Source organism: Dipodomys spectabilis, unplaced genomic scaffold (assembly GCF_019054845.1).
Source record: "Dipodomys spectabilis isolate Male_0828 unplaced genomic scaffold, ASM1905484v1 ptg000299l, whole genome shotgun sequence".
In the NCBI taxonomy this organism is placed as follows: domain Eukaryota; kingdom Metazoa; phylum Chordata; class Mammalia; order Rodentia; family Heteromyidae; genus Dipodomys; species Dipodomys spectabilis.
In genome coordinates this window covers 2,374,017-2,400,692 of record NW_024870976.1, presented here as the reverse complement: position 1 = coordinate 2,400,692, position 26,676 = coordinate 2,374,017, and the positions used below count along the sequence as shown (strand labels likewise).

The following is a 26,676-nucleotide window of genomic DNA, read 5'->3' as shown; positions in this document are numbered from 1 at the left end:
TACAACATCTGCCATCTTTTTTCTTTTTGCGGTGGGGCTTTCCACGTCGGCCAGGCTGGCCTCCGACTCAGCATTTTCCTCAGTGCTGGTATTACAGGTGTGGACACCGTGCCTGGCCGATGTAACCGATTTTAAATGCATAGTTGGGCCTTAATCAGTATTTCCACTGTTCTTTGTGGGTGTGTGTGTGCTTGTGTGCCAGTGCTGGGGCTTGAACTCGGCCTGAGCAGCGGTCCTGAGCTTTTGTGCTCAAGGTAGAGTTCTACCACTGGAACCACAGGCCTACTTCCAGCTTTTTGCTGGTTAATTGAAGCTAAGAGTCACAGACTTTTCTGCCCAAGCTGGGATCCTTAGAATTCAGCCTTCTGACTGACTGGTGCCCGCTTGTGCTTGGATTACTGTTAGCACCACGGGACCCTCCGTGTCATCTTCCCAGACTAAACCCGTGTTCACTGAAATGCTGGTGCCCACCCTCTCGTCCTCTTCCTTCTGCTGTCTGATCCTCAGCCTCAGCTGTGGACTTGTTTACTGTCGGTGACCCGCTCGCCTCCCGTGATGCCCTCGGCGCGGTCCTGGAAGGCCGTGTGAAGGCACCGCGGCGCTCTGTCTTGTCACTGTCCACGAGCACTGGGCTAGCTTCCATGTTAGCTGCTGTGGACGGGTGTCAGATCTCTGCTGCGTCCTGCTTTCGATTCCCACCCAGACCTAGGATTGCTGGGACGTTTGTGGTCTGGTAATTTTTGGAGAGCTTCCATATTACGCCCCACAGATTGCCCTTGTATGGAGGGGGGCAGAGGCATGTAGGAGGGACTAGGGCCCACTTGGTGCTCCTGGAGGCTGGGCTTGGTACCCAGTGGATGGTCAGTGCTCAGGGAGGCCGGTGGGTGGTCAGTGCTCAGGGAGGCCAGTGGGTGGTCAGTGCTCAGGGAGGCCAGTGAGTGGTCACTCTATCTGAAATCTTTCTTTTTTTTTTTAAATTTTTTTTGGGTCCGGTCGTGGGGCCTGAACTCTGGGCCTGGGCGCTGTCCCTCAGCTCTTCAGCTCAAGGCTAGCGCTCTAGCACTTGAGCCACAGCGCCACTTCCGGCTTTTTTTTTTGCTTATGTGGTGCTGAGGAATCGAACCCAGGGCCTCAGGCATGCAAGGCAAGCGCTCTACCACTGAGCCACCTTCCCAGCCCCTGAAATCCTTCTGTGGGCTGAGCCGAAGCGAGCTGAGCTGGCTGGGCTCGAGTCTTGGCTGGCTGGGTGCTAGGGCTGGGCATCTATGGCTGGACCAGGGCTGTCCGTGCGGGAGCCTGTCGGGTAGGCGGTTACTGGGGAATCCTTTCCAACCAGCTTAGCCGTGAGTCCCTTGTGTTTATAGGTATGTCTATTGTTTTGTTAAAAATACGTTTTCATTCAGCTTTACCTCATTATTTGCAACAAACTAGAAAAGCTACTTTCCTGCCTAAATTAGGCTTCCAACAAAATTAGCAGTCTGCCAGTCCAGCCACGTTTTCTAGAGTTCTGTGAAGCCGGGTGTTTTAGGGTGGATTGAAGAGAGAAGCTGGCTGAGGGACAGTGGTGGGGACGGACGCTCGCCACCTGGGTTTGTTTTCACGCGAGGCCCAGGAAAGCCGCACCTGCTGTGAACGCCGTGTCGCTCCGACGGGTCATTGGTTTGTGATTTTATAGCCTTGGTCAGAGGCCTTCAGCCCTTTCCACTCCATTGTCACCCCTGGCCACTGGATGTTGATTAAATCTTGGTGATTGTGTGGCCAGGACTCATAAAACTTACTGTGGACATTGACATTTTTAATTTTTATTTTATTTTTTAATTTTAATTTATTTCTTTGCTGGTCATGGGGCTTGAACTCTATCTAGGTCTGGGCGCTGTCCCTCGACTCTTCAGCTCAAGGTGAGTGCTCTACCACTTGAGCCACAGCACCATTTCTGGCTTTTTCTGTTTATGTGGTACTGAGGAATCGAACCCAGGGCCTCATGCATGTGAGGCAAGCACTCTACCACTGAGCCACCTTCCCAGCCCCTGTATTATTATTATTTTTTTTTTGTGGGTTGTGAGGCTTGAACTTTGGGCCTGGGCGCTGTCCCTCAGCTCTTCAGCTCAAGACTAGCGCTCTACCACTTAAGCCACAGCACCACTTCTGTCTTTTTTCTTTTTTGCTTATGTGGTGCTGAGGAATCGAACCCAGGGCCTCATGCATGCAAGGCAAGCGCTCTACCACTGAGCCACCTTCCCAGCCCCCCTGTATTTCTTTTATATTTAATTTTATTGTCAAGGTGATATACAGGGGGGTTATAGTTATATACGTAAAGTCTTTAAAATTCATTTTTTATTGGCTCTATCTATACCAACTACATGCTGATTTCCTCTAAATATTAATGCATTAGCAAATTTATATCTCTGTATTACTAAGCACAATGAAAGCATCAATGACATAATTACGGCCAACACCTTTTAAGGACTCTACCACAGAAAGACCACAAGGTACGGGGGGATATCTCTGAGGAGAAAGAGCTTGCCTCTGACTGGTAGTTGATTGGGTCAAAGCTGGGCCAATCTGAGTCTCTGCCCAGGAAATTTGGAATTGGGATACAGAGCAGCATAACATAATCAGGACCAGAAAGTTGACAAATTAAGAGAATAATTGTTAAAAGGGATTTTGCTATAGTTCTGAGATTTTTTTTTCCCTCCAAATACGAAGTTTATATTTAAAAAACATTGGTGCCCATCCTGGGGCTTGGATTTAGGGTCTGGGTGCTATCCCTGGGCTGTTTTTCTCAAGGCTAGTGTTCTACACGTTGAGCCACAGCTCCACTTCTAGTTTTTTTGGTTACCTGGAGATTAGTCTCGCGAACTGTCTTGCCCAGGCTGGCAAGCTTGAACTGCAATCCTCAGACCCCGTGAGTAGCCAGGAAGACAACTGTGAGCCTCTAGTGCCCAGCTCGTATTTCACACTTTCAGAAAATTTAGTTACATGGTTTTATTATTTTTTCAAGTTCATTTCTTATCCTACTGTAATGGTGATCTACAGAGGGCTTACAGTTACATAAGTAAGGGAATGAGTACAATTCTTGTTGAACTTTGTTACCCCCTTCCTAGTTCACATTTTTTTTGGGGGGGAGGGGGTCCAGTCATGGGGCCTGAACTCTGGGTCTGGGCACTGTCCCTCAGCTCTTCAGCTCAAGGCTAGCGTTCTACCACTTGAGCCACAGCGCCACTTCTGGCTTTTTTCTTTTTGTTTATGTGGTGCTGAGGAATCGAACCCAGGGCCTCAGGCATGCAAGGCAAGCACTCTACCACTGAGCCACCTTCCCAGCCCCTAGTTCACATGTTTTTTAGTCTTAAAATATTATTCTATATTCCCACCTACTGGAGAACTGGAGATCAGGAGGATCACGGATCAAGACCAGCCTATTCAAAAAGTCGACGAGACCCTATCTCAGCCAGTCAGCTGGGCCTGGTAGCATGTGCCTGTCAAATAGGATGCAACATCGTTGTGAAGATAGGATGATTTTGGTCTAGACCAGCCTGGGTGTACGTGTGAGACCCTAACCCCCAAAAACTGTGAAAGCAAAATAGTTGGGGTTGGGGCTCAAGGGCCACAGGGCCGGCCAGCAAGGGTGAGGCTGAGTTGACACTGCGGTGACACAGGAAATCAGTTTTGTTTTGTGCAGTCCAGTAATTACCTAGCTTTTTGCTTGCCGGTTCAGTGGACCAGATGCTGTCTCCTAAGGAGGCGGGCGGACGGCCTGTTGCCCAACGCTGTTCTCACCGCACGTGGTGAAATGCTGTGCCCTGTGCCCTCCTCAGAGCGGACGCTCCGCCTGGAGGTGACTTCAGCCACTCAGTGACTGAGGAGTTAGAATTCAAACCCACAGCCTTGGCCTGGAATCCACGCCATGAGTAACCACAGGAGTGGTTACCTGCGAGGTGTAGCTGCAGCCTGGCCAGCTGATCAACACCAAGACGCTAGCTGGCTCCTGCCCACAGGTGCTCAGAGCCGGGGCCTCCACCCGGGGCCCTGTGGAGAAGCCAGGGCCGGTCAGGAGGCGGAGGGAGTGAGGGGGACTCGAAGAGAGGTTGTGATGTTTTCTGTGGAGCTATCAGGTGCAGTCCAGTGTGCGGGCAGAAGCTTGGCTGGTGAGAATCACTTTGGCGGGCCGCGGGTGCTGAGTCGCCCGGCTGGTCCTGGTGTGCAGGGGGAGGCCTGTGGAGCGTGCGGGCTCTGGAGGAGGAGGTCAGCCGCGTGCGCGCGGTGTGGGTCTGGCTTCCTGGGTCTGGTTTCTAGGTGGGAGCTCCCGCCTGGGAGGGGCAGGGCCTTGGGGATGAGCGGCTCGGAAGGCCGAGGTAAGACAGTGCGCTTACGGGAGGCCCGGCTGCCCAGGTGGGAGGGTTGCAGCGTCGGTGTGCTGAGGCGCGGGTGGCGGGATCTCTTGGCCCCTCCGCGCCCACGCGGGTGGGAAGTTGCACGTGGGGTCTTTAGGAGCGTCCAGCCCGCCCCAGGGAAGCATGGTTCTGGGCCCCTGCCAGAGCGCGCATCCTGTGGATTAGAGCTTGGCGATGCCTGGGCTCACCGGGGCGCCGGGCGCCTCCTTCCTGGCCAGCGAGGGGGGTCTCAGCTCCCTGGGGAGCCTGTCTTTTGCGGCTCTCGCCCTTCCTGGGGCCTGCTATTTTGGGGCCCATGGTGACATCCTGGTGGGCGATGCAGAACACCACCAAGGGCCGCCTGCCCTAGGTCTGACTGCGCCAGGCCGGCACCCCGTGTGGGGCTGCAGGTCATCGCCACGCTTGTGGCCGCTGCAGTCCGTCCTGGCCGGCCCCGTGAGGGACCCCGGCAGCCGAGTCCTCTCCTGCATGGGCATTGTAAAGTCTGCTGAGCCTGGCCCTCCCTCTGCCTGGCCGCTGCCCCTCCGAGCTCCCGGCCGTCTCAGTGTGGAGATGCTTGTTTTCATGTGACGTCAGCTCCCTGGTATCCATGCCGTGTTTTAGTTTGTGCCTCAGCTGCCGGCTGCAGCTCTCCCGGGGGAGCTGGGTACCACCCGGGCCTGGCGACCGAGGAGGCAGGGATGTGAGAGGCGGGAGCCGGGCAGCCAGCCTTCCATTAGATGTCTGCTCCCCCAGCCATCGCCTCAGCCCACCCTGCCAGAGCCCACCCTGCCTATTGTCGGCCAGAGGCCAGAGGACGCCGCGGCATCGGGAGTTACGGGGAAGAAAATGCCTCCCTGCACGCCCACCGCCCTCCCGTAGAGCATAAAGAACCGGGGGCCGGGGAGGCAGGAGGAGAAAGCCGGTGAGTAAGCACCGGGTCGGGCGGCCGCGGGGGGCTGCAGGCCGCGTGCGTGGTGTGGACGGAGCTGCCGGCCGAGCCTGTGTGTGGCAGAGCCCTGCCAGCACCGGCTCCGCCGCAGCTGCGGGGCGAGGATGCGCGGGGGGGAAGCACGGGCAGGGATGGATGCGCCCCGAGGCTGGGCCCACACGGGGGAAGCTCACGGAGAGCCTGTTGTTTTCTGGGGTGGCAGATTTTTCCCAAACGTAAGGTGTGGAGCGGCGTGCGGAGTCTGCGGCTGACGCAGGCACGGAGGAAGATGGGCACGGGCGGTGTGTGCGCTGGGCCTGCTCGGGCGGCTGACGCAGCGGCCGGCCAGCTCTAGGAAGCCTCATTTCCTCACCGGCTGGCCCTGGGGATTCTCTGGCTACCGGGAGCGTTGCCCTGGCTGGGCTTTTACGACCGTGACTGTGTGAGTGTCGCGGCCGGAGGGAGCGTGCATGCCCTGCTCTTCCTTCTGCATTGCTGCGAGTGGGTGGATGGGACCGCTGGGACTGCATGGGCGGGCGCGACCCGGCAGGGCAGCGTCCCACGGCCGGCACCTGTTCCCACGGACACGCACCTCCGAGGAGCAAGCTGCCCCCGGGCTGGCTTAGCGCAGGCTTTGCATGATGACAGCTTCATGGTGGCCTGAGTGGCACGGACGGTGCTAGCGTGGATGGCTCGCGGCCCGGGGCCTGGCTGTCGGCCGGGAGCAAGGCTCTGGAGCGGGGTGTTCAGCACTGACATGGTTGGAGGTAGATGCAGACGGGCTCTGGGGTGAACCAGTCGGGGGCGGGGGGATGAGGCCTGGGGCTGTTTTTTTTCTGACATCCATTTTGTGAGGTGTTTGTGTAAGGACCCCCCCAGCCCCCAAACTGCCAGCCCTCTCTGCTCCATTGCCTGGGCCTTGGAGGACCGGGCTGCCTGGAGGCAGACAGTGTGGTTCCGAGCGCCGGTGGCCCTGGGCCCCCGGGAAGGCAGACCCCTCCCCAGGCACAGGCAGCTTCTTGGGGCTAGTTTAGGTTGCAGGGTGTTTTGTTTGTTTGGGGTCCTTGGATGATCACAATGGTGTGGGTGGGTAAATCGGAGGCACCTCCCGAGGTGCTTGTTAGCTGAGCGGTTGGGGAGACGAGCTGTGTCATAGTTGGTGGGGGGAGCTGGCTCCTATCTCATTCGAACCCTCAACACGTGGGCTTTGGAACTTGCTCGGGCTGCGGGGGGGGGGGGGTGCAGGCCCTGAGTGGTAGGTGCTGTGAGAGCCAGAGGTCGCTAGAGCCGGGGCCTCTGCCGGAGCCGCTCTGCGAGGGCATGGCGGGCGGCCGGGGACTGGTCCTCTGTGCGTCTTGGGGGGCCGGATCTGCACAGGGCGGCCGGGGGCTGGTCCTCTGTGCGTCTCGGGGGCCAGACCTGCACGGGGCGTGCTCCAGCCTCGGTGGGTGCAGTGGGGCACAGAGTCCCGAGCTGCTGGCCATTATGTAAGGAGTTGTGGGTGCAGCCTGCTGGCTCTGCCCTGCGCTCACCAGGCCGCGGGGACCCATGGGTCCCATGGCTGAGGCTCTGGGTTACGGGGAGCCCTTGTCGGTCCTGGTGGAGATCTGGAGGGCTGTCAGCGGTGGCTGTGGTCCCAGGGGCCGCGGGAGGCCCTACGGTCGGGTCGCCTCTCTCTGACTCATCTGTTGTATGGCCTGATCATGCCAGGTGTGCAGGGCTGCCTGGCGGGAGGGGCGGGCTCCTGCCTGCGGAGGATCCCCTCCTAGGGTGTCTGGCTTTCCTCTGCCATGGCCGGCTGTGAGCAGGTGCTGAGCAGGGAGCTTCCCGAGCGAGGCCGCACGCGCTGTCCCAGGACAGCAAGGGGGCATCTGAAGAGCCAGAGCGGTCCCTTTGCACTTGCCCCTCAGTGCTCAAGGGCGTCTGACGCTCTCCCTGCCACCCGGGGTTACACGGCCTTTGCACATGCTGCACCCACTCTTCCTGGCGGTACAGACTGACAGTCATTTGAGGCCATAGCTCCCTTGAACTGTTATTCTACAAGTTTGCTGGCACCCTGATGGTCCCAGCTGAGGGACCATCATGGAGCAGGAGCAATGAGGGCATTGCTTTATCAAAGGGCAAGAAAACTTTCACCTCTGAACGGACCCCGTGTCTGGTGTTGGAAGTGTGTGTAGTCATAAAGGGGTGGGGGCCTGCGCCCCCCCTCCCCCCGCCCCTGCCCCGAGTGTCCAGCACCAAGGTTTGTTTTCAGGACTCTTCTCTCTATGTGGAGCAGGACACCTCTCCTTTTCCGGTCTCCGAGGCCTCTCCAGGTGGCCGCGGTGAGCGGGTGGCGGTGCTGCGGAGGGGAGGGCCGGGCTGACGGGCTCAGGTGCGGGCCAGCGTCTGGCGGGGAGGCCGCTTGGGCTTCAGTTTGGCCCACGCTCGTTTATTTGGCACGCTGGCTGCTCTTTGCGGAGGCAGGAGCTGCCGGGAGCCGCTCCGACTTTATTTTTTGCTGTTTAATCTGGCGTTCTGAATGTGCCTTGTCTTTGAGGAGTTCGGTTTTTAACATCTCTTTTGCTGGAAGTTTATGACGACTGGATTTCCAGCAGGACAGAGCCGCTCTGTGTGGGCAGGCACGGAGGACAGGGTGGCGCCCGCTGCCCGGCCCCGGTCTCCCTCGACGACTCCGTGAAACAAACTGTGAGAGGACTCAGGTGGGGCCCATGGAGCACTGAGATCTGGGCCACGTCTTACCCCGGCAGGAAGCAGCTGGGCTGCCGCTGCTCGATGAGTGGGTAATGCTCATGTTGTGTGGGGCTTTTGTTTTTGTTTGGTTGGCTATGGGGCTTGAACTCTGGGCTTAGGCGCTGTCCCTCAGCTCTTCAGCTCAAGGCCAGCACTCTACTGCTTGAGCTACAGTGCCACTTCTGGTTTTCTAGACTTTCCTGCCCGGGGTGGCGTTGAACCGTGATCCTCAGATCTCAGCCTCCTGAGTAGCTAGGATGACAGGCGTGAGCCACTGGTGCCCAGCTAGTGTGTTATTTTTGTTTAAGCTGGGCCTCTTGAACTTGGGCCCTCATGCTAGACAGACCCTGCCGCTTGAGCCATACCTCTAGTGCTTTTATCTATTTATGTCTGTCATGGTTATATTTCAGACAGGCTCTCGGCTCCTGCCCGGGCTCATGCCTGGATGGCAAGCTGCCTGTGTAGCCAGGATGACTGGCGTGCACCGAGGCGTCGTGAACGTCTCTGCCTGTCTCTGTCTGGACTCAATCGGTGATCAGTCTCAGCCTTCTCAGGAGCTCAGATTATGAGAATGAGCTCTTGGCACCCAGGTTCCACATTGGTATTTTAGATAAGAATTTGGACTTACTTTAAGAATGGCATGAATGAATGAATGACACTTAACAGACGCCCCGTGCACATGGTCACCTGTCACCCCAGCATTGCAGGAGGCGTGTGGGGGGGGGATTGAGACCCTGGGTGAAAACTAGGCCCCCTCCAAACAACAGCGGAAAAGCAAACGTGTGGTTAAATTGTAAAATACCCACCCACCTCCTAAGAGCCACGCCCCGAGTTCAAACACCAGTACCACCTAAAAATTAAAGAATAACAAAACTCCGGAGGTACCTTCCAGAAAAAGAAAAATAGAGAACAGAAAGTATTATTTTTCTTTGTTTTATTATTCTAGCTCTGGGGTGTCTGGGGTTGGGTGTTGCTACGCAGGCACCCCTACCATTGAACCACTGGTGTTTTGCTCAATGTTTTTGAGATGGGGTCTCTTTTCCTATTGTGGATTGAGCCTAGGAGTGACCCACTTAGGTTAGGCCCTCTAGTAGCTGGGATAACAGGCGGAATCACCAAGTCCAGCTCTCGGTTGGGAAGGAGAAAGATTTTTCTGCCCGGGCTGGCCTTGAACCGACTCAGCCCCCCAAGTTCATCCTGGTCTGTGTTTCTGTTTTACGGTGTTGGATAGTCCCATGGGGCTGGCAGAGAGCCCCTCGCTCCCTGGCAGGACCACTTCTGTGGCATTGCTTCTTGGTGTGCATTTCCTGGTTTCAGCATGACACATTTGTGCTGCTGCTGTCTCTAGACTTTTCTGTCTTAGGACAGTAATTCTGTCTCCCAGACCTTGTAAGTTCTTCCTTCCTCTGTCCTTCTAGTAGGCTGTGTCCCCTGTACTGTTTAATCATGGTGTGTCTGTTATTTATGAAAGCACACACGAGCCTCGTGGATTACATACCTAGGGGTTTCCTCCACCAGTGCCCGTCCTGATCGCGTCTCAGCCTTGCAGAAGTCATTCTCAGCTTGGAGAGCCTCCCTCCAGGCCCGCCTGCCCCCTCCTGGGCTGGGGTCTTCCCCGTGCCCATTTTGGGGCCTGGGAGCCTCTGAAGCCCAGCCAGAGTTTCTGGTCTGTATCCCGTGACCTCTCTCCTGCCCACTCTCCACGAGAGGCCCCCCAAGACCAGCCGAGAAAGGAGCGACGAGGGGTAAAGCTCCGATTTTGTTGCGATTTTCCTGGTGGTGAGTCAGCGAGGTGTGGAAGGTGTGGTCAGATGCGCCCTCCTGTTTCAAATCTAGAGCAGTTGCTTTTTTTTTTTTTTTTTCAGGTAAGGGGCAGGTTTATTCATCGTTCTGGCTGGCACCAGGCCACATTGGCCCTGCAGCTGGGAAAAGCCTGGGAAAGAGCTAGAAAAGAGCTGGAAAAGAGAGCTAGAAAAAGAGCGTCTGGGTGCCGCTTTGCAGACGCCGCTGTCGCTTGTGGTTACTAGCTGCCAGCCATGGTCAACCCCACCGTGTTCTTGGACATTGCCCCCGCCGTCAAGCCTTGGGCTGCGTCTGCTTCGAGCTGTTTGCAGGCAAGGTTCCAAAGACAGCAGAAAACTTTCTGCTCTGAGCGCTGGAGAGAAAGGATTTGGTTATAAGGGTTCCTGTTTCACAGGATTATCCCAGGCTTCATGTGCCAGGGTGGTGACTTAAATGCCATAATGGCACTGGTGGCAAGGCCATCTACGGAGAGAAATTTGAGGATGAGAATTTCATCCTGAAGCATTCAGGTCCTGGCATTGTGTCCATGGCAAATGCTGGACCGAACACAAATGGTTCCCAGTTTTTCACCTGCACTGTCAAGACTGATCGGTTGGACGGCAAGCATGTGGTCTTTGGGAGGGTGAAAGAGGGCATGGAAGTGGTGGAAGCCATGCAGGGCTTTGGGTCCGGGAATGGCAAGACCAGCAGGAAGGTCACCATCACACCAGACCACTCCTTCTGGAGCTCAGGGGCGCCCTTCCACCCCTCTGCTTGCGATCCTGTCATCTTTGTGCTCTCACTGCAGTTCTCTGGGTTCTATGTTTTCCTTTCCTCCCCTCCAAAGCTAGCTGGATTGCAGAGTTCAGTTTATGATTATGAATAAAAACTAAACAGTGTCAAAAAAAAAAAAAAGAAAAAAAGCGTCTGGGCCTGGACCAGGCCTTATCTAGGCTTTATCTAGGGTGTGGGCGGAGAAAGGTGTGGCTACATCAAATTCAGCTGTGACCTCCTCGGATTCTGATGTGACCTCTTCCAGGTGTGCCAGTTGCCTAGGTAACACAGGTACTAGGTAGAGACTTTGCTGCGAGGAGGGTGGAGTCTGCTCGCCATCCAGGAATGGACCTTACATTCCAGCCTTTTAATAATCATGAAATAGGGCGCGGATTCTCTCTGGCTACTTCCTGCTGACGAGGGGCATCGACTTTAGGGGTAAAAGGCTGGAATTTGGTCCCCTCCCAGAGAAGGCAGTGAGCAGCAGCTGTCCCTTGGTGGCGTGAGTCCTTAGATGAAGTCTGGAGAAGTCTGAAGAGGCCTTGAGGGGCAGAGTAGAGAAGTGGTGTGGATGTGGATGTGAAGGCAGCAATGGTATCAATGCGTTGTGTCCGCGGAAGACAGACAGGTTCGCAAAAGGCCATCAGAACTGTGGGTATTCCTCAGAGCAAAAAGGGAAAAAACAAACAGAAAAAGGGAAAAAAGAAAAAAAAGAGAGAGAGAGAGGAATCCCACCTATCCTGACCTTAAGCCCTTCCCGGGTTTTGGCACCATTTATGTTAGGTTTTTAAAAAGAGGTAGCCAAGTAAGAACAGCACCACGCACATGGTATTCAGGTAAGGGGTAGGTTTATTCATCGTTCTGGCTGGTACCAGGCCACGTTGGCCCTCCACGTGGCTGGGAAAGACCTGGGAAAGAGATGGGAAAGAGCTAGAAAAGAGCTCCCTGAGCTCTTTTGCTCAAGACTAGCACTCTACCACTTGAGCCATAGCTCTATTTCCAGCTTTTTGTCATTAATTGGAGCTGAGAGTCTTGTGGACTTTCTTCCTGGCTGGCTTTGAACCGTGATCCCCAGATCTCAGCTTCCTGAGCAGCTAGGGTGGCAGGCGTGAGCCGTGAGCGCACCACTCAGGTTTTCTGGGTCTTTTTCTTCGGTGTTCTCACACTGTCCTCTGATGTGAGGTCTTCGGTCTCCTGCTGGAAACTGCTTACAAAGCACTTCCATTGTTATTAAAGGCGGTGTACAGAGTGGTTTCAGTTAGGTGAGTCAGGTGAGGACTGCATTTCTTTCTGGACACCGGCACCCCTCTCTCGCTCTCTCCCAGTTTTTCCCTCTCTTGATGGGAACGGTGAGTGTGGGAAACTTTGTGGTCACTTTTTCTTCCAGGATTTTCCCTCTGTTGTCCTTCTGGGCCTTTATTGGTTGCTTTTTCTGTTTTTTTTTTTTTTTGGTCCATCTATTTTATTTTCATATATGAAAGTGGAACAGCGAAACCCTTCGAAATTGTTTTAAGAGGAGAAAGTGGGGCCAAGGGAACTGTGCCCAGTACTCATACAACATATAGAACTGTGAAGAATACAGACCCACTGGAATTTTTCTTCTTCCTCTCTTCTCAGGATCTCAAAGTATCAAAATGGTTTTGAACCCTTGGGTTCAAGTGATGCACCTATCTTAGTCTCTCAGGTAACTGTGACTACAGGTGCATAACATGGCATGACACATGGCTTTGGACATTTTTACATTCCCATACTTTGTCTTGAACTTTGTTCAGGGATACAGAGATATTTGGAAACAGCTTGATGGTTCAGTTGTTGGGAATGAATTGTTAAATAGGTCCTAAGTTTAATTATATTTCCCATTACTGAGGCAATACCTTTCTGTGTACTCCACTCCATATATGATGCACTGCGCCTATTTACAGTGTGGCTGTTTGAGAGCAAATACTCTTCACAACCTTGTATGAGTACTGGATACAGTTACCTCTGTTTCTTTCCAGTGATTCATTTTCTGGCTTTTGATGATTTCTTCATGTTCTAGGATGAACTTTTACTTTTCTTGTCCAGCTCTCTCTTCTCTGGTGCTCCATCTGCTGAACTCTGGTTGTTTTTGTAAGGTATATTAAATAGGTAGGTTTCATTAGGTAGCTGGTGAAAAAAACACCATGTGCTATTCAGGCAAGAGAAGAAGTTTACTTACTGAACTGCTGCTCCTGCCATGCATGGTGGAGAAGCATGGCTGAAAAAGGGGGCGACCCACCCCTGGGCCAGGATTTATCTAGGCCAGGGACAGGAAGAGGTATGTCTAGGTGGGGGAAAGGTATGGCCACACTGGATCGGATGTGCCCTCAGTGTCTAGGACCCTCCTAAGGTCAGATGGGAGGCATGTGACCAGAGGTGGCCCAGGATGTGACCTAGCAGGAGGGGGAGGTGTCCCTGTACAGACCTTACATTCCAACCTTTTGATAATTATAAAAAAGGGCGAAGTTTCTCTCTGGCTACTTCCTGCTGGCAAGGGGCATTGACAGAAGGGGTATAAGGCTGAGATGTGGTCTCCTCTGGGAGAAGGCAGCAGGCCGCAGCTGTCACTTGGTAGGCGTGAGTCCTTAGATGAAGTCTGGAGCGTCTCATGAGGGAGAGAGGGGCTGAACAAAAAAACAAAAACAAAAAAAGTAGAGAGCAAACAAATAGCAAGAGGAAGGGTTTGGGGCAGAAAATTATCTCCTGCATTCCAAGCTGTCCTGGAGTTGGTGGAAATGTCCCTAGCTACTTCTGACATCTGGTGACTAGGTAAGAACATTAGGTAACAAAGGCAATAATGTAAATTCCTGTCCAGTTAAAAAGTAGACTGGTATGGACATTAGAGGGGCAAGGCTTCTCACTTCTATTGATCTCCCAGCTCTGGTTAATTTTGAAAGGGCAGACACAAAGTGGGAGATGTGACATCATCTCCTCTTAATCCTCTCCATGGTCCCTTGTTCCCCAGACTGGCTGAGTCTAGGTGCTTGTTGCTGGGATGGCTTGTCCCAGTTGGTATTCATGGAGGTTTGAACTCAAGGCCTGGGCATTGTCCCTGAGTACTTCTGCTCAAAGCTAGTACTCGACCAGTTTGAGTTATAGTATCACTTCAATATTTGGTGGTTAATTGGAGATAAGAGTCTTGAGCCATGCTTCCAGCCTGGCTCCTTGCAGGATAGTTGGGAGATGGAGTCTTAGGGATTTTTCGGCCTGGGCTGGCTTTGAACTGCAATCTTTGCGACAAAAACCCTTTATTATTTCCAATTAAAGCAACAAGGAGATCAAGTAGAATAAGTAGAGCTTACCTGGTCCTTATTAAGACTTGACCAACAAATATTCTGCAATGACAAAACTCGTTAGATGTGATGAAAATTTTAGCACAGATATAGTATTGATTTCTTTCTGGTAACCCTAACAGTGCTTGTTAACCAAAGTTACAGAAAGAACCTTAGCTTTTGCAAATCCAAAACAATCTTTCACCAGGAAATCAGCAGCGTGTGATGGAGCCAAGCAAGACTCCAGTCTACTTTTACCATGGTGGAGGTAGGATGGTCTAGGCAGGAGTGAGGCCTGTCTTCCAGGTTGGAGGAGATGGACTGGATCTGGACTGCATGTAGACTGGCTGGCATTGAACTACGGATCCAAACTCAACAAACTTCAGGAATCTCACACAATTTAAGCCAAATAACTTGATTACAATGCCAGATAACAAGTTTACACAAACACATACACACACAGAGTCAAGTTGAGATCAGCGGGAAATCGAGTTGGTGCGAAATAGCAGCTGAGTGCCTACGATGCCAAGATGGCGCATCAGTCACATGGTCAAGGCTAGAGAGCTAAAGATTTTGACAGTGACAGTGCATTGCTTCTAGCACACAAGGACTTTCAGGTTCCACCCCACTACAAAGGCAGAAGAGGGGTCCCGCAGGGGAGGGGGCCTTGCAGGAGAGGCCGCAGAAGAGGGGGTCCCTTGCGGAGGAGGCTGCAGAAGTAGGATGGAGTAGTAAGCTTGGTGGAAGGTTAAGGGTCAGATGAGACCAAACCCTTAACCCACCATGTGGCCAAGATGGTGAACTTAAGATGGCAAATTTCTGAAAAAAATGCAAAGAAAACCTGAACAAATGGAAACTGACAATCTTCAAACCTAGAGTGGCTAGCCTTTTAAAGTGAATCTAGAGGGGGGTTCCCGGGACCCAGCCTGCATCACACTCTTCAGGGCACTAGCCAAAATGTTGTAGAAAAGAGAGAGAGATAGGGAAAGTTGGACATGATTGGCACAGAGCAAAGAGCCTGAAAGTAAATAGACTTCTGACCATTTACCATTGCAGTGGCAAAAACTGTCTACTACTGAGAACGGCATAAAAATTAGGTGTGCTGGCTTTCCAGGGAGAGCAGGAGGCATTTCAAAGGGGTTTCACGGCTCAGGCGTGACTTGCAGCATCCCAATAAATGTGTAGAAGAGTTAGTCTGGTGAGTGAAGGAGAGCTGACCAGGCAGAAGAGGCGTCCCGACTTCCCCAGAGTATTCTAGAGAGAAATGGCAAGCCCCCAAAACCAAGCGTCCTCAGCTCCGGAGGTTGACCGGCCTTTCGGCTAAAGGCGGTAGGAGCTCTCTGGAGTGGCACCACATCTGGACAGAGACTGAGCAACAGAGAACCGTGGAGAGTAGTTTCACTCACCAGAGTAGAGAAGTGGTGTGGACGTGGATGTGAAGGCCAGCAATGGTATTGGTGAAAAGTCTCACATGGTGTCTCAAGGCAGTTTGGTTCGCGGAAAAGGGGTGGTTAGGAAATTCTATCATTTCCATCTCAAAAACCCCATGCAAGTCATGGCACCATATGTAAGGTAGTTTTCATTAGGTAGCCGATGAAGAGAACACCATGCGCTATTCAGGCAGGAGAGGAAGTTTATTTACCGAACTGTTGCTCCTGCCATGCATGGAAGACAAGGGGGCGCTTTTTCTGTTTTTTGGAAGCAGTAGGGATTAAACAGAGGGCCTAGTACATGCTAGGCTGGTGCTGTACCACTTGAGCCACGCTCCCAGCCCACCCATTTATCTTTTTTTTGGTTGATCCTGGGACTTGAACTCTGGGCCTGAGCGCTGTCCCTGAGCTCTTTCACTCAAGGCAAGTGCTCTACCACTTGAGCTACAGCTCTACTTCTGGTTTTCTGGTGGTTTACTGGAAATAAGACTCTCAGAGACTTTTCTGCCTGGATTGGCTTTGAACTGTGATCTCAGTTTCCTGAGTAGCTAGGATTATGGCATGAGCCATTGGATATCTGGCTTAATCTTTTCTATTTTCTGTTTCTCTGTCTATATAATATTTCTTCTAGGCTTTTTTTTCCAGGCTTTCTTACTTAGTTTACTTTTGTTTTTGCCCATCCTAGGGCTTGAACTCAGGGCCTGAGCACTGTCCCTGAGCTTCTTTTGCTCAAGGCTAGCACTCTGTCACTTGAGCCACAGCACCACTTCTGAATTTTTCTGTGTATGTGGTACTGAGAAATGGAACCCAGGGCTTCATGCATGCTAGGCAAGCACTCTACCACTAAGCTACCTTCCAGGTCCACTTCCAGCTTTTTCTGAGTACTTTATTGGAGATAAAAGTCTTATGGATGGGCTGGGAAGGTGGCTCAGTGGTAGAGCGCTTGCCTTGCATGCCTGAGACCCTGGGTTTGATTCCTCAGCACCACATAAGCAAAAAGAAAAAAGCCGGAAGTGGTGCTGTGGCTCAAGTGGTAAAGCGCTAGCCTTGAGCTGAAGAACTGAGGGACAGCGCCCAGGCACGGAGTTCAGGTCCCACGACCAGAATTAAAAATTAAAAAAAAACAACAACAAAGTCTTATGGACTTCCCTGCCCCCTGAGCAGCTAGGATTATGGGCATGAGCTACCAGTGTCTGGCTTCTAAACTTTCTTGAGTTGGTTACTTGCTTGCTTGCTTATTTATTTATTGTCAGTCATGGGGCTTGAACTCTGGGCTTGGGTGCTGTCCCTGTGCTCTTCAGTTCAAGGCTAGTGCTCTACTGCTTGAGCCCAGCGCCACTTCCAGTTTTCTGGTGGTTTATTGGAGATAAGAGTCTCACAGACTTTCCTGCCCGGTCTAGCTTTGAACCGCAATCATTAGATCTCAGCCTCCTGAGTAGTTAGGATGACAGGCATGAGCCACTGGTGCCCGGCTTTACTTGCTCTTTTAAAAAAGATTTTTATTGCTACTCAGGAGGTTGAGATCTGAGGATTGCGGTTCAAAGCCAGCCCGGGCAGGAGAGACCATGAGACTCCTATCTCCAATAAACCACCAGAAAACCGGAAGTGGCGCTGTAGCTCAAGTGGTAGAGCGCTCGCTTTGAGCTGAAGAGCTGAGGGACAGCGCCCAGGCCCAGAATTCAAGCCCCACGGCCGACAAAAAAAAAAGATTTTTATTAGTATATACTAGTTGTACAAGGACGGTGTTGTTGTGACATCCAAGAGATCTTTGTTCTCTGAGTTTCAGATCTTTGTTTTCTGAGTTTCTTTTCTTTTTCGTGTGTGTGTGTGTGTGTGTGTGTGTGTGTGTGTGTGTGTGTGTGTGTGTGTGTGTGTGTGTGTGTGTGTGTGTGTGTGTGTGTGTGTGTGTGTGTGTGTGTGTGTGTGTGTGTGTGTGTGTGTGTGTGTGCTGACACTGGAGCTTGACCCCAGCTTGGGTGCTGTCCCTGAGTGTTTTTATTCAAGACTTGTGCTCTGCTCTTGAGCCACAGCTTCACGTTTGGCTTTTTGTGTTTAATTGGAGACGAGTCCCTCACACTGTCCCTGCTCTGGCTGGCTGAGAACTGCAATCCTCAGATCTCCGCTTTCTGAATAGGTGGAATCACAGGTGTGAGCCACCAGCACCTGGCTGCTTATTTTTAAGACAAGGTCTCACTGTTTAGCTTGGGTTGGTGCATGCTCTCTCTCTCTCTCTCTTTCTCTCTCTCTCTCCCCCCCCTCTCCCCCTCCCTCCCTCCCTCCCTCCCTCCCTCCCTCTCTCCCTCTCCCCCTCTCCCCTCCTCCCCACCGGTCCTGGGGCTTGAACTCAGGGCCTGGGCGCTGTCCCTGAGCTTCTTTGCTCAAGGCTAGCACTCTACCACTTAAGCTGCTGTGCCACTTCCAGCTTTTCTGTGTGTGTGGTGCTGAGGAATGGAACCCAGGGCTTCATGCATGCTAGGAGAGCACTCTACCACTGAGCCACCTTCCCAGCTCCTGGCCTTGATCTCTTGGTCCTCCTGTCTGAGCTTCTCCCAAGTCCCCTTTTCTGGCCTTACAAGTATTGGAACTTAGGGCTTCATGCTCTCTTACCTTGCTGACTCAGCTGGCATTCTACCTTTTGAGCCATGCCTTCAGTCTCACTTTTTGCTGGTTATTTTGGAGATGGAGTTTCATAAATTTTTTTGTCTAGACTGGTCTCAATCCAGTCCTTCAGGATCTCAGTCTTCTGAGTAGGATTACAGATATGAGCTACTAAGTCTGGTTTCCTTTCTATCTATCTATCTATCTATCTATCTATCTATCTATCTATCTATCTATCTATCTATCTATCTATCTATCTATCTATCTATCTATCTATCTATCTATCTATCTATCTATCTATCTATCTATCTATCTATCTATCTATCTATCTATCTATCTATCTATCTATCTATCTATCTATCTATCTATCTATCTATCTATCTATCTATCTCTGTCCTGGGGCTTGAACTCTGGGCCTGGGCACTGTCCCTATGCTCTTCATGTCAAGGCGAGCGCTCTACTGCTTGAGCCACAGCGCCACTTTTGCTTTTCTGGTGGTTCACTGGAGATAAGAGTCTCACAGATTTTCCTGCCCGGGCTGGCTTTGAACCGTGCTCCTCAGATCTCAGCCTCCTGAGTAGCCAGGGTTATAGGTGTGAGCCACTGGTGCCCAGCATGGCAGTTATTTTTTCCTCCATTTGAGGTGAGGGCAGTACCTATGTGCAGAGAGGCCAAGAGGCTCTTAAACCATGCACGCTGTTTGCTGTGGGGTCACTGGGTGCTGTGCTCTGCGTCTCAGACCCTCTTAACATAGGGCGACAGTCCTCGTCCTGGAACCCAGCTGTGACCACGTGGAGGAGGGGGTGCCAGCACCCTACCCCCTGCGCCACCTGCCTCAGAGCAGGGCTCCACGGGGGACCGCTGGCTCACACGGCCCTGCCCACCACGCCTATCCTCCTCTTCTGGTTTGAGGTGGTGATCGCGAGGCAGCCTGGGCTGCTGGTGGAGGTCTCTGGATCTGGCTTGGCCAGGCTTCCCCGGGAGTCTCTCGGGGCCAGTCCATGTGCCTGGGCATCCTGCCTTGGATACTGAGGCCACTGCCTCCACTCAGGTCCTAGCCCCTGCCTGACGGCTGCAGGAGGCAGGGGCCTGGGGGGCCTCAGCCTCACGGGGGACAGGAGTCTGTAGGGCTCCCTTTCTAGTCCTTTGGCCTGTTTCCTGCCTCTTTGGAGGCCTGGCTCTGTGCTCCGGGCGGTGCCCTGCCCTGCTTCCTCTCTCTGCATCCCGAGTGCAGCAGAGTCTCCCTCTTTGTGGGCCAGGGGGTGGGCTGGGCTGGGAAGTAATATTTGTGCAGCTCTTCTACCTGGATTCGTCTAGAGTGTGCTTTCCTGGAGCTGAACCCTGCCAAAAATGGGAAATCGCGGCGTGAAGGGGCAGTGGTGGGTCTGGCCCCTTCTGCGGGGTTCTCAGACCCAGGGCTTCGCCCCTGCCAGTTCCTCCACGGAGCTACACCTGCAGCTCCCTGGAGCTGGACGAGGACACCGAGGGCAGAGTGTAGACAGGACAGGCCTGCCTGCCTCCCTGTTTTTTCCTTGCATCTGGCTCTTGCAGTATCGGGCAGAATTCAAGTGTCAGGCCCTGGCCGTCACCTCATTCTGTGGAGTCCTGGGAAGATAGAGGGTCTGGCTAGGCCCAGCCAGCCCTGTCCTTTTTTGTTTTTGTTTTGCTGGTTGTGGGACTTGAACTCAGAGCCTGGGCACTGTCCCTGAGGCTTGTTTGTTTTGTTTTCTCAAGGTTAGTGCTCTACTACTTTGAGCCACAGCTGTACTTACTGTTTTTTAGGTGGTTACTTGGAGTTAAGGGCCTCACAAACTTTTCCTACCCAGACTGGCTTTGAACTGCAATCCTAAGTCACAGCGAGCCTCCTGCATAACTAGGATTACAGGTGTGAGCCACCCATGCCTGGTGAGGTGGTATGTTTTTGAAATAGACTTTTGGGAATACTTCTGTATTAACAGAAGAGTTGCGATGAAGATGAAGTGCAGCCCTCTCCGCATGGCCAGCGGCCATTGCTCATGGCTAACGAGCCAGCGTTGCTCCTCTGACTGAGGTCTATACTCCATATCGTCCCTCGGTTTCCCTCCTGGGTCCTCCGGGACCCCTTGTGACCATGTGGATGGCTGGCATTTGCTCTCAGACCCCAATCCCCGTGGACTGTCTGCCTGGGCCTGGGTCTCGGTGCCCTTGACTCTGTGTGTGGTGGTGTGGTATACTTGCATTGCCTTTGAGGTTTTTTTTTTCTTTTTTCTTTTGTCCGTCATGGGGCCTGAATTCTGGGCCTGGGTGCTGTCCCTCAGCTCTTCAGCTTAAGGCCAGCGCTCTACCACTTGAGCCACAGTGCCACTTCTTGTTTTCTGAGTGGTTAATTGGAGATAGAATCTCACAGACTTTCCTGCCCAGGCTGGCTTTGAATCTCAATCCTCAGATCTCAGCTTCCTGAGTCACTAGGAGGCCAGGCGTGAGCCACCGGCGCCCGGTGATATTTTTTTCCTTCTTTTTTTTTTTTTTTAAACTGTATTATTATTATTATTTTGGTCTTTTCCTTTTTGGCACTGGGGATCGAACCCAGGACGTTGCACTTGCTAGGCAAGCGCTTTGCCACCGCGCTACATCCCAGCCCCTCTTTTTTCTTTTTGAGACAAGTATAGAGCTTCAAACTTTCAACCCATTACCTCAGCTTCCTGAGTGCTGGGATTGCAGGTGTGTGTACTGTGCCCAGTTTGTTTTGTTTTGTTTTAGGTTCTGAAAGTTTTTTAAATAATTTTTTGTTATTATAAAGGTGATGTACAAAGGGTTACAGCCGGGCATAGGTGGCTCACGTGACTCAAATGGTAGAGCGCGCGCCTTGAGCTGAAGAGCTTAGGGACAGCGCCCAGGCCCAGAGTTCAAGACACCCCTCCCCCCACAAAAAAAAAAAAAAACACACAGGGGCTGGGAAGGTGGCTCAGTGGTAGACCGCTTGCCTTGCATGCCCAAGGCCCTGGGTTCGGTCCCCAGCACCACATAAGCAAAAAGAAAAAGCCGGAAGTGGCGCTGTGGCTCAAGGGGTAGAGCGCTAGCCTTGAGCTGAAGAGCTGAGGGACAGTGTCCAGGCCCAGAGTTCAGGCCCCACGACCAGACCCAAAAAAAAAAAAAAAAAACCCACACAAAATAACAGCGGGTGGCAGCTCGGTGCATCAGGTGAGGAGCGCGTTTCCTTTCAGGCAGCGCCACCCTTCCCTCGCGCTCTAGTCTCTCCTCCCATCCCCACCCACAAATCGTAAAGTTCATTTTCAACACAGCGAGCACCACTGCGGCAGCTGTTCGTGTTTCGTTGTGCCCAGATTTTGATGTGGGTTTCCCTGGCAAAGGCTGATCATGGGGTTCTGAGGGGAGACCTTGGGGACCAGAGCCCTCTTGTCATACTGTGTCATCATTCCACTCCCGGGCTGAGGGGTGGCAGGCTCCCTCCTCTGGGACCTGAGTCCCCCACCCTCCCCCTGCCAGGACCCTGGCCCTCTTCCGTGCGGAGCAGGGGGTTTGTCTCTGCTCCTGTTTCTTTCCTTTTTTTGGGGGGGGGGGTCCAGTCGTGGGGCCTGAACTCTGGGCCTGGGTGCTGTCCCTCAGCTCTTCAGCTCAAGGCAAGCGCTCTACCACTTGAGCCACAGCGCCACTTCCGGCTTTTTTCTTTTTGCTTATGTAGTGCTGAGGAATCGAACCCAGGGCCTCATGCATGCAAAGCAAGCGCTCTACCACTGAGCCACCTTCCCAGCCCCATCGGCTCCTGTTTCTTGGCTTGTTTGGTTACACTCCCCTGGGGTGTGTGCAGACCAAATGGTGGCCATGGAGAGGGGCCACCAGCAGGGCCAGCGTGAGTTCTCAGGGACAGAGGCGGGAGGGAGGGACAGGCACCCGGACACCGTTCCCTCTGCACCTTGGTCCTGCAGCTCTGTGTGACACACGCAGCTTTGCTCAGCAGGGCCGGTGTGCCCTCAGCATCTCAGCCTTGCCCTGTGTCCTCCCGTCCTCCCGTCCTCCACTCTGCCCACATCCTCCCGCCCTCCGTGCGGATCCCCAGGGCGGAGCGGCTGGCAGGTTCCGTGTGACCAGCACGCGGTGCCCACCCCGTCCCTGTGCAGGTTTTGCTGAGTCCAGGAGATGGGACCGAGCCTGCTTGCGTGTGAGGCCGCGAGGCCCTGGTAAAGTGAACCTTTTGCGTTGCTGTTTGTCTGCCTCACACGGAAAGACAGCAAACAAAACGGAATTTGAGTGGAGATGGTGATTAATCATTTTGTGAGTGTAAGTTTACTTCATTACATTCACAGCTGATAAACGTTCTTCAACACTAGGCTCTCTGGGAAAGACAAAAGAAGCCAGACTTTGTCGTCAGGGCCCATTCCCCCGGTGTAAATACTCCCACCGCGGGTCCGCAGAGGGCGCAGGGCAGAGGCCTCCCCCCCCCCTCCCCTGGGAAGGGCTCCTGGGGAGGAGGGGTGCTGGGGGACCGAAGCCTTGCCTGTGGTGCTGGTGTCGCCCTGGCAGCTGAGGAAATGGCACTGTGCTGGCCCAGCCATCGCCCCCTGAGCAGCACTTACCGTCTCCCTCGCGGAACGGGGCGGGCAGCAGAACCAGACCTGCCGCGCTGGGTGCAGGTGTTCCGCTGCGAAGCTGCAGACGCCCACTGTACTGCGGGTCCCCAGCTTCTGCTGGCTTGTTTTACCTTAGGACACTACGTGGGGACACAGCCGCGGGCTAATTGCAGTCCGTTGCGGCCGTAGGCGAGGGGAGGCTGGTGCCTGGGGTCACAGGCATGCAACCCGCCGCTCGGTGGCTCCACGTCGTCAGCCCTGGGTGAGGGCAGGACTCGTGCTTTAGCTTTAGGCCATGCGGTCTTCAGCTACCCACATTCACTGTTAGAAATTGGAAAGCACTCATTCTCTTTACAATGTAAAACTCATTCCTTGCTTGCATAAGTAACATTATTTTAATGGAATACATCTATTCTCTATTTGTTTGCGGTTGGTGTTGAGGCTCAAACTTGGGGCCTCAGGAGCGCTAGGCGAGCAAGCACTTAGCCGCCAAGCTACAAAAACAAGCAGTCAGTACTCCTGCGTGGGGGGGGGGGGTGGGGGGCGGGGAACAGATCCCCGTGTCTGCTTCAGATTCGTTGCGTCTGAGGAGAGCCACGCATCTGGGCGTGCCTGGAGTGGGTCGGCGCTCAGGTGGAGTGGATGACCTTTGCTGTTTCTGCGGTGCTTGGTCGGGGCTTAAGGACCGGCCAGTCCTGGGCCTCTTGCATTTCACTGGGCTCACTTCCTGTCCACACACGGTCACTGGAGCACACAGAGCCAGTGCCTGCCCACCGCTCTGTGCAGCGTGACCCGGTGTGTGGCTGCCGGGAGTGAGCAGGCCCCGGTGCTGTGGTCATCATGGCTTGGGTCTGGGCCCGTCCTGCTGCCGTGAGGTGGGTGTTGCGCGTCCTCGCTGTGTGGCCGATGCCCTCCTGGAGGAGCTGTTCTTCCTCCTCCTGTATTACAAAACGGAGCCAACGCCAAGGTCAGGGTTTTCTATGTTTCTTTTCTTTTCTTTTCTTTTTTCTTGCTTTCTTTTCTTTGTCTTTTTTTTGGGGGGGGGGGCTTGAACTCTGGGCCTGGCACTGTCCCTCTGCTCTTCAGCTCAAGGCAAGTGCTCTACCACTTGAGCCACAGCGCCACTTCCAGTTTTCTGGTGGTTAATTGGAGATAAGAGTCTCACAGACTTTCCTGCCCAAGCTGGCTTTGAACTGGAACCCTAAGATCCACCCACTGTGATCTCCAGGGACAGTCCTTAGGACCCGCCCACTGTGATCTCTAGGGACAGTCCCTGGGACCCATCCACTGTGATCTCCAGGGACAGTCCTTAGGACCCGCCTACTGTGATCTCCAGGGACAGTCCCTGGGACCCGCCCACTGTGATCTCCAGGGACAGTCCTTAGGACCCGCCCACTGTGATCTCCAGGACAGTCCCTGGGACCAGCCCACTGTGATCTCCAGGGACAGTCCTTAGGACCCGCCCACTGTGATCTCCAGGACAGTCCCTGGGACCCGCCCACTGTGATCTCCAGGGACAGTCCTTAGGACCCGCCCACTGTGATCTCCAGGGACAGTCCTTAGGATCTGCCCACTGTGATCTCCAGGACAGTCCCTGGGACCCGCCCACTGTGATCTCCAGGGATAGTCCCTGGGACCCGCCCACTGTGATCTCCAGGGACAGTCCCTGGGACCCGCCCACTGTGATCTCCAGGGACAGTCCCTGGGACTCGCCCACTGTGATCTCCAGGGACAGTCCTTGGGACCCGCCCACTGTGATCTCCAGGGACAGTCCCTGGGACCCGCCCACTGTGATCTCCTAGGACAGTCCTTAGGACCCGCCCACTGTGTGGGACCCGCCCACTGTGATCTCCAGGGACAGTCCTTGGGACCCGCCCACTGTGATCTCCAGGGACAGTCCTTGGGACCCGCCCACTGTGATCTCCAGGGACAGTCCTTGGGACCCGCCCACTGTGATCTCCAGGGACAGTCCCTGGGATCCGCCCACTGTGATCTCCAGGGACAGTCCTTAGGACCCGCCCACTGTGATCTCCAGGGACAGTCCTTAGGACCCACCCACTGTGATCTCCAGGGACAGTCCCTGGAACCCACCCACTGTGATCTCCTAGGACAGTCCCTGGGACCCGCCCACTGTGATCTCCAGGACAGTCTCTAGGACCCGCCCGCTGTGATCTCCAGGGACAGTCCTTAGGACCCGCCCACTGTGATCTCCAGGGACAGTCCTTAGGACCCGCCCACTGTGATCTCCAGGGACAGTCCTTAGGACCCTCCCACTGTGATCTCCAGGGATAGTCCCTAGGACCCGCCCACTGTGATCTCCAGGGACAGTCCTTAGGACCCGCCCACTGTGATCTCCAGGGACAGTCCTTAGGACCCTCCCACTGTGATCTCCAGGGATAGTCCCTAGGACCCGCCCACTGTGATCTCCAGGACAGTCCCTAGGACCCGCCCACTGTGATCTCCAGGGACAGTCCTTAGGACCCGCCCACTGTGATCTCCAGGGACAGTCCTTAGGACCCTCCCACTGTGATCTCCAGGGACAGTCCTTAGGACCCTCCCACTGTGATCTCCAGGGATAGTCCCTAGGACCCGCCCACTGTGATCTCCAGGACAGTCCCTAGGACCCGCCCACTGTGATCTCCTGGGCTGTGCTGCCTGCCCTGTTCAGGGTGGTGCATCTTATTTTGGGGTTGTGTTGGACAATAATTAACAGGATTCAGAAATGACTATGTTACAATAGAGATTCCTGCTAGCATATGTTTGATACCGTGCTCACTCCAGTTCATTTTTCCCTCCCTCCTGGTCTCCTTTTGTGGAAGGACTTGAGCGTATGTTGTGTAAGGATGGATTTGTGCAGGCCTTTTTCTGGCTTTACTTCTTCCATTTCTTATAGCTATAGTGTTTATGTGTGTTTAGGATAAGAAGAGGAAAATACTACATTTTAAAACACCAGTATAGGGTTGGGAAGGTGGTTCAGTGGTAGAGTGCTTGCCTTGCATGCATGAGGCCCTGGGTTCAATTCCTCAGCACCACATAAGCAAACAGAAAAAAGCCGGAAGTGGCGCTGTGGCTCAAGTGGTAGAGCTCTAGCCTTGAGCTGAAGAGCTGAGGGACAGCGCCCAGGCCCAGAGTTCAGGCCCCACAACCGGACCCCCCCCCCCCAAAAAAAAAAAAACCCACCAGTATACACTGTAAGCATCACAGAATCCAGAGAACTAGCCATCACTGCTATACGCTTGGCACATTTTTATCTTTTCCCCCAATATTTCCTAGTGGTAAACAACTTGATTAGGACTTTTGGTCAGTCATGGGGCTTGAATTCAGGGCCTGGGTGCTGTCCCTGAGCTCTCTTTGCTCAAGGCTAGTGCTTTACTACCTTGAGCACAGCTCTAGGTCTGGTTTTTGAGTGGGTAGAGATAAGAGTCTCATGGACTTTCCTGCCCTGGCTGGCTTAGACTGTGATCTCAGATCTCAGCCTCCGGAGTAGCTAGGATTAGAGGTGTGAGCCATTGGTGCCTGGCTGACAGTTTTTTAGTCGATTGTGGGGCCTGACCTCTGGGCCTGGGCGCTGTCCCTCAGCTCTTCAGCGCAAGGCTAGCGCTCTACCACTTGAGCCACAGCACCACTTCCAGCATTTTCTGCTTATGTGGTGCTGAGGAATCGAACCTAGGGCCTCATGCGTGCAATGCAAGCGCTCTACCACGGAGCCACCTTCCCAGCCTATGGCTGACATGTTCAAGTTTCCATAAAGACACCTCCAGAGAGTCCACCTGTCTTCTAATATAGTTAATAAAATTGTTTAACCATTTTGAAAGCCGTTTTCCTCCCATCTTTACAAATCGGCGTCGTGACGTGGCTGAAGCGCTGGGCTCTTCTCAGAGAGGAGGGCAGCCACGTGGCGGGGCTGCAGTCGGCCGTGTGCTCTCCACGTGGTGACTTGAACTCCAGGCTGCTGCACTGTGGGCACACATTGTGGGTTTAGGGTTCCCTTTGTTGCCGTTGAACTTTTGGGGGTAGCGGAAACACATGACCTGATTCTGTGGTGTTTTGGGAATGCATAAAGCATGCACCTGGTCACCTGTGGTCCCCCAAAACCTGTGTTCCTCTAGCCCTTCCTCCCTCCCTCCTTCCTTCTCTCCTTCATTCCTCCTCTCTCCCTCCTTCTTTTTCTCCTCCCTCCCTCCCTTCTTTCCTGCCTCC

General features: G+C 53.6%; 1 protein-coding gene and 1 pseudogene across 1 annotated transcript in view; both read left to right on the top strand.

The window, feature by feature from the left end:
* Nucleotides 1-26,676, top strand: part of Prkcz (protein kinase C zeta) — a 104,292-nt gene that overhangs the window by 13,633 nt on the left and 63,983 nt on the right. The window lies entirely within an intron of this gene.
* On the top strand, nt 10,007-10,702 carry LOC122127346 (annotated as a pseudogene).